Source organism: Lepus europaeus, chromosome 15 (assembly GCF_033115175.1).
Source record: "Lepus europaeus isolate LE1 chromosome 15, mLepTim1.pri, whole genome shotgun sequence".
NCBI lineage: Eukaryota > Metazoa > Chordata > Mammalia > Lagomorpha > Leporidae > Lepus > Lepus europaeus.
The window spans coordinates 5,413,142-5,425,784 of record NC_084841.1 but is presented as its reverse complement, the minus strand read 5'-3'; the positions used below and the strand labels follow the sequence as shown (position 1 = coordinate 5,425,784).

Sequence of the window (12,643 nt, the reverse complement as noted above, 5' to 3'; positions counted from 1 at the left end):
TTAAAGTTCAGCCTCTACCAGTGCTTGGTGTGCGTCCCCAGACACAGTAGAAAACAATTTAAGAAATCACTGTGCTGTCCTTGTGCAGGTTTCCTCTTCTGTCCACGGGACCAGCATGAAATGAACAGAACTTCCACCATTTCCACCTGTCTGGCCTGTCTGATCCTGTACTTAGCATCCCTCAGCTCAATTCCATGTGCCACTGTCAGGTTGTGGGTACTAACGGTGTCCTCTCACTCTGCATCATTGGAGCAAAGGAGGAATTTGCTGGTGGAGCCCAGGTGGCTGAACAATCAGCCCTCAGGAAGACCAAAAGGAGATGGCTCTTGAAAAGCAAGAAGCAGGCTGGCACCACGGCTCACTTGACTAATCCTCTGCCTGCGGCGCCAGCACCCCAGGTTCTAGACCCGGCTGGGGCACCAGATTCTGTCCCGTGTTGCTCCTCTTCCAGTCCAGCTCTCTGCTGTGGCCCGGCAAGGCAGAGGAGGATGGCCCAAGTGCTTGGGCCCCTGCACCCAAGTGGGAGACCAAGAGGAAGCACCTGGCTCCTGGCTTCGGATCGGCGCAGCGCGCTGGCCATGGTGGCCATTTGGGGGGTGAACCAATGGAAAACAGAGGACCTTTCTCTCTCTCTCTCTTTCTCTCTCTCTCTCTCTCTCTCTCTTTCCTGACAGGCAGAGTGAGAGAAAGAAAAAAGCGAGAAGCAGTGAACAAGCCCATCATGGTGCAGAGTTTAAATATTTCTATCAAGATTCAATTTCCCAGAGACAGAGACTCTGACTAGCCTGGTGTGGGTTGTGTACCACCTCCTGCAGTGGGCGGGCACACTTTGATGAATGTTCTCATGGTGTGTGCTCTGATGAGGAAGGGTTAGCTGTTCTTCCTGGTTTTAGCTCTGAAAACTTCTCAATCCATGGCAAGTGGAAACACTTGCTTATCCTGAGGAGGTCTTTTTCCTCAAAGGGAAACTGAGGGGTTTTTGCCAAACAGTGGGAGAATAAAAATTGGGCTGTCAAAATCAGTCACCAATAAATACCTACCACACAGCCCTCTTATGGTTCAGGTGTGAGTACATAATTTTGTCTGTTCCACTGGTGACTGGAAGATAAGGAGGTGTCTGCATGTAGATTTGGTTTGTCCAGGAGGAAAGCATCCCCATGGATCATTGAGAATCTTCTGCAACTCCTATTCTCATTCTCCTGGTAGTAGGCCATTAGTACAGTCCTGGAACATGGAGGTTTCCGGTTTCCAAACATTTGTCACATAATTAAATGCAGTTGCTGTGTCTGAATTAAAATTATGTAAGACTGATGTTTAACAGTATATCAGTTTTACACTTTAGCAGAATACTTTCTTCCTTGTATTTGAAAGGCAGATAGAGAAGAAGGAGATAGAGAGAAAGAGAGAGAGAGATTGAGATTGGGAGAAAACCTATCTACTGATTCACTCCCTATATCCTAGTTTATTTCCCCAGTTCACAAAGGCTGGTAACAGCCAGGACTGGGCCAGGCCAAGACCAAAAGCTGAGAACTTGATCCAGGGCTCCCACGTGGGAGGTAGGACCCAACTACTTGATATATCATTACTGCCTCAAGGGGTCTACGTTAGCAAGAAGCTGAAGTCAGAACCAGAGCCTGGAATTGAACCCAGATACTGCACTGTGGGAGGCAGGCAGCTTAACCACCAGGCTACAAGCTGTCTCTTCCTTTCCTGTTTCTATATCCTATTTCCTTAGAAAAATTATATGTGAGTATGCATAAACAAAATAGACATGGTGAATACCTGGAAGTGCAGTTTTGCCAAAGCGAAGTCTAATCTCGTCCAATGCATGTTGTGTTCATGATGTCACAGGGTAAATAAATTCTCCCTTGAAAGCTAACACAGACTCCATCTGCTTTAAGGAGGTGGTTTGGGGATAGATGACCTGCAACTTTCTATTTTTGACTTGAGAAGTTACCCACTTTTGCTTTAAGTTTGGACAGTTTTATTTTGGCTAACCTAATCGTGATGTTTCAAAATTATTGCAAAATAGATGCTCATATTTTATAGTAATCATCATATTCTGAATCTGAAAGTCATACATATTCCACAATTTCTGGGGATAGGCCAATTTACATTATGTTTTCCATTTTCTTCATTGAAGAAATCATAAACCTGCATCTTGCCTGATCTAATTTACATGTGGAATTTTTAAAAAGTGTAGAATGGTGGGACAAAGGCAAACGTTGGTCATAGGATTCAGACTTTCAGTTATAAGACGAATACATTCGGGGATCTAATGATCTAGTGTACAGCACAGTTACTGTAGTTAACAGCGTTCTGTTTTATGCTTGAAATTTGTTTGCTGTTCTTCTACAAAACAACAAAAAAGGGAGGTGACTAGGTAAGGGGATGAAGATGTTAACTCGATTACAGTAAATGATTTTACAATACCTTAGTATACTTTAAGCTTCTCAGGGCTGAAGAATATTTCATGGAGATGTCGATTTACAATGGCAAAGTCTAGTAAGAGACTGCTATGCAAGCTGATGTTTTTAGCAAGGAGCCATAGTACTGTCAGCTACAAGATTAAGGGTGGGAACCCTAAATCATTGCTTCTGTGTCTGCTGCTTTCAGTTTCCCTGTGTCTCCAAGGAGAGAACTCGTCTGTGTATTTCACTGTGGTCTAGTGTCAAGTCTGTACTTGTGGATGGTAATTGTTCTTGAATTCTACACATCAACTTCATGGAATCATATATCTTTTTTTCAAATGTGTGTTGCATTTAATCTGAGGAATCTTCAGTTTCAACTGATAAATCTGGGCTATCTGTATTTTAAATTGTTAAAAGCAAATTTACTGCCTGCTTTCCAAGGCTTTTATCTAATTCCAAGTATGAGCATGTTTAATTGGAAAGACATTTTAAAGAGAAATAAAATAGTATAAGGCTTAAGAAATTTATAAGGCTTAAGAAAGCCTGGCACTGTTAAGGTTTGCCTTTGCATTACTGCGTGTGTTTTCTGTTTTTCCCCACAAGGACTTAGAACTGATAGACTACAAATGAATCAGTCCTTCCACCACATGCACTCATTATTTATTATTAACATCTGCCTTGGGGTTGTATAGCCTAATCAAATAATTCCTTAATGTATATTTTAAGCAAAGGGAGATAGGCCAGATTTTCCCACCTTGATTTATGCAAATAACATTTAAGCTCTCAAGAAAGACAGGGCATGAGATCAAATGTAGAATGTCTCCTTCCTCAGACAAATTAAAATGTAATAAATAAAGGTGTCCTGTAACCACTGGATACTGCACCCACTTCCTAGGTTTCGTTTTTGTTTTCTTTTAACATAACTAAGGCTGTAAAACCAAAACAGAGTCTTAAATGTTATCTTGCTCAACTCCATCCATTAGAAAATAGAAACATTAGACCCATAGAACTTGAAGTGACTTTCATCCTTCAAAATGAATGTATGTTTGTATACTGTATGTACACATTTAGATATGAACATGTGCATGTACATGCCATACATACCACTAAGTTTCTAGTGCATGTATACATGTAGACGTAAATGTGTGAATATATATATGCTTCATATACTAAATGGGTGTGAGTGTGTGTGTGCTCCTAAATAACACTCTATTTAGGTAACATATGCTTTCCTAAAGATAATAGACATTTTAATATTTTGATGAAAAAAGTCATTTCATAAATTTAATTGAATACACACTTTTCAAAAGTGAGTAGAATCGCTTCTCGGCCTTTTGGCTAAGATCAAGTGTAGTATCTGTTCTTAGCAGTTTAATATCTGATACATCCTCTATCCGAGGACAAAAACTGAGCAGAATTTATCATCAAATATTATCAAGGGGCTGGCATTGTGGTGTAGTGAGTTAAGTCACAGCCTGCAATGCTGGCAATGCTGGCATCCCATATGAGCACCAGTTCAAGTCCCTGCTGCTTCACTTCCAGTCCAGTTCCCTACTAATGTCCCTCAGAAGGCTGTAGAAGATGGCCCAAATCCTTAGGCCCCTGCACCCACATGGGAGATGCGGATGAAGCTCCTGGCTTCTGGCTTTGGCCTGGCCCAGCCCTGGCTACTGCAACCCTTAGGGGGATAAACCAGTGAATGGAAGATCTGTGTGTGGGAGTGGGTGCGTGCGTGTGTGTGTGTGTGTGTGTGTGTCCCACTCTGTAACTCTTTCAAATAAATAAATCTTTGAAAAAAAAGAGAAGAAAATACCAAATCTATGAAACCGTTACTGCCTAAAACCCAAGTCAATTTTTATGCAAAGTTTAGTGAGTTTATAGACTACAGTTGTGAATACGTTCGCTCTCAATCCAGTTACAGAAATGCTGTGACCCGTGTGTTGTCACCTGGTTCAGAGAAGACAGGAAGATGTGGTGGCACTGAAGAGTTAACCTTTCAGTGGCAGAACTGCACTGCCACCGCTTGACTCTCACGTGAAGACCACAGTGCATCGCTGTAGTTCAGGTCTCCCTGCTTACTGCTGCCTTGATCCAGTTGTGAGGCCCTGGCTAGAGGCCCGTCTGTCCCCTTGTTCAGCTGCTGATGAAGTCCACACACCAACCCCTTGCCGCAAGGGGCTTTCACACTCTACAGACACTAAGTGCCAAGCCCAGCTGCCCAGGATCAGGTGCCTTAGGAGTACGGGCATCCCTGAGCTGCCGAACCCAGTGAGCTTTCACACTCATCAATCCATAGGGGCTCTGAAACACGGCCTGATGCCATATTCAAGTCACCGCTGGCTTCTGCTCGCTTTCCTTCTTTCCCTGGGCTTGGCCCTGCATCCCTGCAAAGCAGCCTTCTCTCACTTGGAGTTGCAAGTAAGAAGGAGCTCTTCCTTTCTTATACCTGAGAGACCTGGTGTTGTTCCATTTCGTCCATGGAATATACAGTCCGACATAGTATCTTACCATGCTAAACAATCCTGCCGATTTGTGGAGTTGGAATCCTGCTTCTCCAAGTTAGCACGTTGGGCAGGAGATGTTAACACCCAGTCCCACTTTACCTCTTCACATATTGCCTTTGGTCCTCTCTCCTCTCCTGAAATTCTAAAGCTCACGTAGAAAGGTGAGACCTCTGCGGTATGATTTTTGCATTGTTTAATTTCTCATTCCTTTTCTTTCTTTAGCACCGCTTGGCAGTGTTTTCTGGCTGACTTCCTACAGACTTTCTTTAGCATGGGGCTCCTTCGCATGTGTTCTTCACTGTGCTCTCCTTAACACTCTTCCCCAGAGATTCTACTCAGATTGCTCCTCAAAATGTTTACGATAACTTCAGTTTTGCACTGGCTACAGTTAAGCTTTGCTTTTATTTTTGTCTAGCTCATTGTAGTATTGTTCAGGTTTTCTATTTATGTCATAAATAGCACTCTGGCCTCTGAATCAGCCCTTAAGGCATTCGGATCTGGCTGAAGAGCCCATAAGAGTATTTTAGGCATGGAAAACCAAGACACTGTGGCAAAAAAAAAAAAAAAGACCTAAGTGAAGGATCTCTGTGAGATCCCAGTGGAAAGGACGGGCCATCAAAGAAGGAGGTACCTTTCTCTGAAGGGAGGAGAGAACTTCTACTTTGACTATGGCCTTGTCTAAATAAGATCAGAGTTGGCGAACTCAAGAGACTTCCATAGCCTTGGCAGCTCATGACAAGAGCCTCAAGTGATTACTGACACCATAAACAAGAGTGTCAGTTGTTCAGTCAACAACAGGAGTCACTGTGCATTTACTCCTCATGTAGGATCTCTGTCCTTAGTGTGTTGTACTATGCGAATTAATGGTAAAACTACTATGCGAATTAATGGTAAAACTACTACTCAAACAGTACTTTATACTTTGTGTGTCTGTGTGGGTGCAAACTGTTGAAATCTTTACTTAGTATATACTAAATTGATCTTCTGTATATAAAGAGAATTGAAAATGAATCTTGATGAAGAATGGGATGGGAGAGGGAGAGGGAGATGGGATGGTTGTGGGTGGGAGGGAGGTTATGGGAGGAAAAGCTGCTATAATCCAAAAGTTGTACTTTCGAAATTTATTTTTTTTCATTTTCAATTATCTTTATATACAGAAGATTGATTTAGTATATATTAAGTAGATGTTGCATCAGTTTGCACCCACACAGAAACACAAAGTGTAAAATACTGTTTCAGTACTAGTTATAGCATTACTTCACATTGGATAACACATTAAGGACAGAGTTCGCACATGAGGAGTAAGTACACAGTGACTCCTGTTGTTGACTTAACAATTTGACACTCTTGTTTATGGTGTTAGAAATCTCCCTAGGCTCTAGTCAGAGTTTCCAAGGCTATGGAAGCCTCTTGAGATATTTATATTATTTATCGAATAAAAGTTTAAAAATAAAGTCTCTTTTGTCGGAGATATATCTGATATATATATACATATACACACACACACATATATATATATACACATATAATCATTCTAGCTTTCTTGTGGTTGAAGTTTACATCTCATATTTTAATCTATTTGTGCTTTGAATCAAAAATATATCTCCTTTTTTTTCATTTTCAATTCTCTTTATATACAGAAGATCAATTTAGTATATATTAGGTAAAGATTTCAACAGTTTGCCCCCATATAGCAACACAAAGGGAAAAAAATACTGTTGGAGTACTAGTCATAGCACTAAATAACAGTGTACAGCACATTAAAGACAGAGATCCCACATAATATTTTTTAAAAAATTAATTTTCTAACACCAGGTTTTTTTTTCATTTCCAATTATCTTTATATACAGAAGATCAATTCAGTATATAATTAATAAAGCTCTCATCAGTTTGTACCCACACAGAAACACAAAGTGTAAAAATACTGTTTCCGTACTAGTTATAGCATCACTGCACATTAGACAACACATTAAGGACAGATCCCACATGGGATGTAAGTACACAGTGACTCCTGTTGCTGACTTAACAATTTGACACTCCTGTTCATGGCGTCAGTAATCTCCCTAGGCTCTAGTCATGAATTGCCAGGGCTATGGAAGCCTTTAGAGTTCGCTGACTTTGATCTTATTCCGATAGGGTCATAGTCAAAGTGGAAGTTCTCTCCTCCCTTCAGAGAAAGGTACCTCCTTCTTTGATGGCCCCATTCTTTCCACTGGGATCTCACTCACAGAGATCTTTCATTTAGATCTTTTTTTTCTTTTCCATGGTGTCTTGGTTTTCCATGCCTACAATACTCTCATGGGCTCTTCCGCCGGATCCGAATGCCTTAAGGGCTACCCTACCATACAACCCAGCCATCCCACTCCTTGGAATTTACCCAAAGGAAATTAATTTGGCAAATAAAAAAGCCATCTGCACATTAAGGTTTATTGCAGCTCAATTCACAATAGCTAAGACCTGGAACCAACCCAAATGCCCATCAACGGTAGACTGGATAAAGAAACTATGGGACATGTACTCTATAGAATACTATACAGCAGTAAGGAACAATGAAACCCAGTCATTTGCAACAAGATGGAGGAATCTGGAAAACATCATGCTGAGTGAATTAAGCCAGTCCCAAAGAGACAAATATCATTTGTTTTCCCTGATCGGTGACAACTAACTGAGCACCAAAGGGGAAACCTGTTGAAGTGAAATGGACACTATAAGAAACAATGACCTGATCAGCTCTTGTCCTGACTCTAGATGTACAATGCAATACTTTATCCTTTTTAGTATTTGTTGTTGTTGTTGTTGTCGTTCTAGTACTAGTGGTTGAACTCTGTAATTAACACACAATTATTCTTAGGTGTTTAAATTTTAACTGAAAAGTGATCCCTGTTAAATATAAAAGTGGAAAAAGAGAGGGAGGAGATGCACAATTTGGGACATGCTCAATCAGACTTGCCCCAAATGGTGGAGTTAGAAATGTGCCAGGGGATTCCAATACAATCCCATCAAGGTGGCATGTACCAATGCCATCTAAATAGTCCAAGTGATCAACTTCAGTTCACAATTAATGGCTCTGATAGATCTAAGAGTCAAAGGGATCACAAACAAGACAAGTGTCTGCTAATACTAACTGATAGAATCAAAAAGGGAGAGAAGGATCCAACATGGGAAGTGGGATATACAGCAGACTCATAGAATGGCAGATGTCCTAAATAGCACTCTGGCCTCAGAAAAAAAATATATCTTCTTAATATGGAATATAATAGATTTTCTTGTTGATATAGTTGAATTTACATTTGACATTTTATTTTACTACTAAATTGTCCTGCTATATTTCCCTATAGCTTCCAAAGATCTGTTTTTCTATATGATTTATTATGATGCTTCAAAATACATAGTACTTAAAAATGTAGCATTTCAAAGGATTCTTGAAAATAAAACACATTTGGGATGGGCATTTGGCCTAGTGGTTAAGACACTTGTTGAGAATCCTGTGTCCCACATCTGAGTGCCTGGGTTTGAGTCCTGGTTCTGGCTCTGTTTCCAGCACCCTGCTAATGTGCACCCTGGGAGACAGCAGGTGGTAGTTGAAGTAGTTTCTTTGCTACTACTCTTGTGTGAGATCTGGGTTGAGTTACAGGCTCTGGACTTCGGCTTAACTGATCCCCAGCTGTTGCAAGCATTTGGAAAGTGAACCAGTGAATGTGAGCACTTTCTCTCTCCTTCATTAATTAATTAATTAAAGATGATTTTGGTGCAAAATAGTTTATAACCCATGCATAGTTTTTTGATTATACTTATTTTCCATGGGCTTTTTTGAAGACCCTTCATATATGTGTAAATGTGATATAAGATGTATATAACTTAGAGAGAGCGGCAAGATGGCAGAATAGGAAGGAAGCACATTGATAGTTCGTCAAGACACATGTTAATATAAGTGGAGATACTGCAGGGTCAAGGAAGAGTAGGGGAAGAAACAGCAGAGGAAACTCTTCCAGAACTAGTGATTCACAGTGGACCTGCGTGGAGAGCGTGGGAGCCCAAGTTCGGGACAGCAGCGGCAGACTCAACGCACCAACGCTGGAACGCGAGGTGAGCCGAACCTCCATAGCCCGAGACACCAGCGGGCAAGCGGAAAGAGGAGACTAGAGGGAACGAGGCTTGAAACTCTGTGGGGAAAAGTTCACCAGGCTAACTAGAAGAGAGAGAGGAAAAAAAAAAAGTGACCGATACGGACACGAGTCTCTCTCTCTCCGCTCACCCCTCAAAGGCGAGCAAGACAAAGAGCAGGCGCCATTTTGGACATACGTCATAAGCAGGGCGACCTCAGGTCTGCACCGGCCCTGAGCCTAGCAGAAAAACCTGACTCTGGGGGAAGGGGTGAAATAAGAGGAGATTAGGATCTAACTTGGCAACCCAGTGGGAGACTGCAGGAGAATTGGAGCCCACACTGAGGGCAGCAGAGATTCCCTGTGTGGTCCTTGGGAAAGAGCTTCCAATCTCTGGCTCCTGTGGGTATATCATTTGCCTGCTAACTACTTCCAAGTACGTTCAGCTGTGCGGAATTACTTCCCTTTTGAATCAAAAAAAAAAAAAAGAAAGAAAGAAAAAGAAAGAGAGATTTACCACACCTAACCTGGGAGTGTCATCTTTGACACACCCTCAGCCCTGAGGAACCAAACACAGCTCTCAGTCCACACTCATCTCAAGCCTCTAAGGCTCCACCGAAAACAGACAGTCCACTTAATATAGAGCCATAGTGTAACAAGAAAAAACACCACAGTGAAGAAACCAAATATCTCCAACATGCCAAACAACAAACGCAAAAACCAAGCTAACAAGAACAAGGAAGACACTATGACGCCCCCAAATGAACAAGACACCCCAATGCAAGATTATGAAGATGATGAGATCGAAGAAATGCAAGGAGCGGATCTCAAAAAATTGCTAAGAACATTAAGAACTTCTCAAAAACAAATTCTTGAACTACAGAAATCCTTCATGGACAAGATAGAAAATCTCTCTCGTGAAAATGAAATATTAAGGAGGAATCAAAATGAAATGAAACAACTAGTGGAACAAGAAACTCTGATAGTGACGAGAAATCATAATGAAATGAAGAATTCAATAGATCAAATGACAAACACATTAGAGAGCCTTAAAAACAGAATGGGCGAAGCAGAAGAGAGAATATCGGACTTAGAAGACAGAGAACAGGAAAGGAAACAGGCAAACCAAAGAAAAGAAGAAGAAATCAGAAATCTAAAAAATATTGTCGGGAATCTACAGGATACTATTAAAAAACCCAACATTCGAGTTCTAGGAGTTCCTGAAGGCATGGAGAGGGAGAAAGGATTAGAAGGCATTTTCAGTGAGATACTAGCAGAAAATTTCCCAGGTTTGGAGAAGGACAGAGGCATCTTAGTACAGGAAGCTTATAGAACCCCTAATAAACATGACCAAAAGAGATCCTCACCACGACATGTTGTAATCAAACTCACCACAGTGAAACACAAAGAAAAGATCCTAAAAGATGCAAGAGAGAAACGTCAGATCACTCTTAGAGGATCTCCAATTAGACTCACAGCAGACTTCTCATCAGAAACCCTACAAGCTAGAAGGGAATGGCGAGACATAGCCCAGGTACTAAGAGAGAACTGCCAGCCCAGAATACTATATCCTGCAAAGCTCTCATTTGTGAATGAAGGTGAAATTAAGACTTTTCATAGCAAACAGAAACTGAAAGAATTTGTTGCCACTCATCCTGCCCTGCAAAAGATGCTTAAAGATGTGTTACACACAGAAACACAGAAACATGGTCACCAATATGAAAGAAGGTAAAGGAAGGAAACCTCACAGCAAAAGATCACAGGAAGCTCAATTTCTCTTTGATATAGAATTAAACTCTGATGCTCTGTGAAAGCAATGTGTTAATCTATTATGTTCTCTTGATGTCTGTTAAATTCTAATTGTTCAAAAACAGCTGAATTTTTATTAAGAGCTATGGGTTATGTAAATATGTGCTTATTTTCAAAGATTTGAATAATCACCGTGTAACAAGATCAAATTTGGTCTATGAGTTTATAATTTTAAACATGGCGACTTAAAGTCTTCTGTCATGCACAGTTATATATGATTTGCTGCTCATAAAACTAAAGCGTTGTTGGTTCTGTGTTTAGCTGTCCTCCTATGGGTTCCTATGGACTTTTTCCAGCCACTTCCATTGTATTCAGTACTTTGGGATGGCTCTGTAAACAGATGAAGCCAATAATGTATTAACAGTACCAACTGAGAGAAAGTATGGTTAACTGAGGTTACTAAAAAAGCAATTGAAATCAATTGGCAATCTACAAAAAGAGTTAAAGATTTTAAAAGCTATTATTAAAAACGCTATATTGGTCTATTATGCTATGTTAAATGTGTGTACATATTGTATGTCCACATGGGGAAATTTTATTAAGAGTCTTATTTTAAATGGCTTTTAGATAAGATTGTCCATAAATTTAAGCTGCTAAAATCAATCAAAGATACATTTTAATTTGAGTGACCTGAATCTATGTATCATATGTTTTAGACTTGTAGGTAGAAAGAAACTAAAAACATTTTAGATGGTTGTGCTTAAGTTTGCTGGTTAAACAAACTACACCATGTTAGATATTTAAGAGGTATTTTCAAATACATGATTCTTAAAATTTATAGAAGGCATTGGTCCTTCTGGTAAATGTTTTCTTAAGTTGTTATCTAATGGTTGAAACTGTTTGCTAAGTATTCATGTGATATTGCTATTGTCAGCAAGCGATCTAGGACTTGCTCCCTCATTTCTCTATTCTAAGCCCAACTTGTTCTTTCATTTCTCTATTCTCTTCAAGATAGGAAACTAAATCTATTATGAAGGAATCTGTAGGACGCACAATTTAATCTTTAGACCTTATAAAAGAGATGGCTAACATTTTTCTGTAATAGCATAGCCAAAATAAGAACTTAAATAATAATCTCATAGCTAGATTCACTTCGCCATCAGCAAAGTATACAGTAAGTAGAAAAAAACCTCCCTTTCAGACCAAAGGGAAAGAAAGTTTTCAAGTGAGAATATAATTTTCCTCATGGGCATTGTCTACCTTAGAAAAACTACTACAGAACATGCCTGTGACTATAGACTTGTAGTTCAGGCCACCGAAGATTAGAGATGGGACACGGGCACTCCCTTGACTTGCATCCTCTGGTCTGCTTTAACACAAACCAGGAGGAAAAGAAAGCTAGGCATCAGAAGCAATGGGTGGCAGGCCTATTAATGGCTGATCTGTACAGTGATCTGCCCTCAAGGAGACCCAACAGGCCAGTCCACTGCAGTGGCTTTCAATGAGGTAAGCCTGGGCTTCAGCAGAAGTCAGCTTGTGAAGAGCCCTGGCAGCTCTGCCAAGAGTTGGATCACTGGAAAAGGACCTGCCCTGGAGTCGAAGGATGCCCAGGTCAGAGCCACAGATCTTATTGGCTCTAAGCTGAAAAGCCCTTCACTCAGCCCAACTTCCAAAGTGACCACTGCAGCTGAGGGTGTGGTCAAGTAGGGTCAGCAACATTGCAGGCAGAACTGTAAATTTCTTGTTAGAGTTGCCACCTGCCTTTACCTGGCCAGCTCTCCTCCCAGGCCACCCAAGTAATGAAAGTCAACAGAGTGCCTTCCCCTAGGAGGTTCACACCTCCCTTAGGATATACCCCATGTGAAGAGATAGATAG

At 40.7% G+C, this 12,643-nt stretch overlaps 1 non-coding gene across 1 annotated transcript; it reads left to right on the top strand.

The window, feature by feature from the left end:
- Positions 1-3,729: 3,729 nt before the first annotated feature.
- LOC133774754 (U2 spliceosomal RNA) lies at positions 3,730-3,916 on the top strand. Its single transcript, XR_009868147.1, has one exon. It is a non-coding gene; the product is annotated as a U2 spliceosomal RNA (small nuclear RNA).
- Positions 3,917-12,643: the final 8,727 nt, after the last annotated feature.